Source organism: Hevea brasiliensis, chromosome 8 (assembly GCF_030052815.1).
Source record: "Hevea brasiliensis isolate MT/VB/25A 57/8 chromosome 8, ASM3005281v1, whole genome shotgun sequence".
Taxonomy (NCBI): Eukaryota; Viridiplantae; Streptophyta; class Magnoliopsida; order Malpighiales; family Euphorbiaceae; genus Hevea; species Hevea brasiliensis.
Window position 1 is genome coordinate 55320515 of NC_079500.1, and position 2280 is coordinate 55322794.

The window sequence follows — 2280 nt, forward strand, 5'->3', positions numbered from 1 at the left end:
CCCAACACTTTAGACAAATATTCCCTATGAATCTGGAGCCTAAGCTCTGATACCACATTTGTCATGACCCAACCTATGGGCCGGACCGGCACTAGGACCTGGGCCAGCCTAAAGCCCCTGAGGCCCATAGTAAGCCTAACTATTTGTCAATCCAACTCTAAGGCCCATTTGGGCTCAATTTCAAGAATTCAACCGGACAGAGTCCAGCCATAAAATGGACCATAAAATAGTGAGTTTTTGACTCACCAGACCTGTAAACACAATATATAATCATATGGGGAGCTCAACTCACCCTCCACATAATCAAATGTCATAAAAAAAAATGGAAGCTCGGCTGCCTCATCCAATCCAACATACATGCTTTTAATAAGTTTATAGGTCCAACATGGCAATTATATTATAGACCCAAATCAAATAAATATTTCTAACACATGCGAAATTCTAGGAGTTAACAGAATTATACAAATATTACAGACATTAATAGACGACTTGCGAGGGAGAGAGGCAGTTTAGAACTTAACAAGAAATTTCTTGTATCCTAGAAAAATAAGGTGAACAGGAGTGAGCGTTCGACTCAGAGAGTAAAATATCAATTTTAACCATAATCTCTATAGCTATCTAAAGCTAATGCACCCTGTGGAGTGAAATGTAATATCGTCATAAATTTCATACAAATCACTTCAAAAAGGCAATTTGGAGCACTCACACACCTGATAATGTCAAACAATACATATACGGGAGCTGATCTCCTATATAGCCCTTTTAATCCAACCTCTACCAGCGAAGATCTCAAGCCGGACTTTCGCTTAATAAACCAAATACGGGGAAAAGATCTCAAGCCGTGTCTACCCCGAAGGACTGGGTCCCAGTGAAGATCTCAAGCCGTGTCTACCTGTCCTATCCATATCCAACACCATACCACACGCACGCCAACGCACGCACATTACTCCAAATTACCACAAATAACACCCATGGCAATTCATCAATTAAGAATGCAATATAAAACGTGCCTAGTATTTAACTACCTAGATATATATATATATATAAGTGATGCATGAGCATACCTGAACATATAGTAATATTAAAATTATAATTAAAATTAATATTTTACTCACAGACTTAATCGCAGTCACTGTGGTGGCTGGGCAGAGGAGGAAGGCTGTCTTGGCTCACTTGACAATTTTATTATAATTATTTAATTAATTTGACTCAATACAAACTAAGACAAAGATAAAAAATGTCCTAAGTCATTTCGAAAATCAGGCAGAGTCTCCCCTATACCTAGAACCTACCCAACCTGCAAAAGGGCTTAAAACGCACTTTTATATCCACAAACCATATATCCACAACTCAATCACATCACACAGCCCCTTCTGGGCCCATACAAACAGTCATCAATCACAATATATAAAATTACAGTTTAGTCCTTATAATCGACCCTTTTACAAAAACTACCCAAATGAGCTCTAAAAATTCTAAAACTTTTCCCCGCGGTCCTTAGCAATATTACTAAGCTAATGCAAAAGGAATCATAATTTTCTGAGCTACCATGAATATTTTATGGATTTCTAATCCAATTCAAGCACTAGACAATTACGAAAAAGTAAGGTTTGGGTTTACCTATGCCAATTCCGATCTCGGGAACGCACTCGGGACATCTGACAACGGTGGGGTAGCCAAAATCTCGACCCAATTCTGACACTTTTTCGGTAGCCTCTCTGTTTGGCCCGAAATTTATAAACCCGAGCAACTGTTGAATTTTCACGAATTAAAGGTACCTACGCGAAGCTCACAATACGGGGGTTAGTATATAATTTTTACGGAATTTTCTAAACTCATTTAGTGCTTAGAAAAACACTACGAAGTTTCGTGGGACCCACCGAAAAACGGTGTCGAAAAATTTTGAAATTTATATTGTTGCAAAGCTCTCGACGAGTGGAGTGCTCTGGTATTCTCGGTTTTCTAGTGGGGTTCACGGTTTGCGAGAAATTTAGCCCAAAAATTGAAATGGGCTAAAACTTCCTGGAAAAATTTAGGCAAACTGCTCGATGGATTTTGGTGTTCTTGGTGTCTATGGAAAACTCTCGAGGTATAGATATGTTTTGACACAAGCCCAGTCCGATTGGTGGCCGAATCGGCCAGATTTTGGCCGGGAAGGTGCAGCATCGCACGCGCGCAGGGGAGAACTTTGCCCGTCGTTTTCGGCCACCTGGAGCGCCGGCCGGCAGTGAGGAAGGGCTGGGGCAGCACGCCGGCGATGTGGGGAGGTTGGGGTGGCAG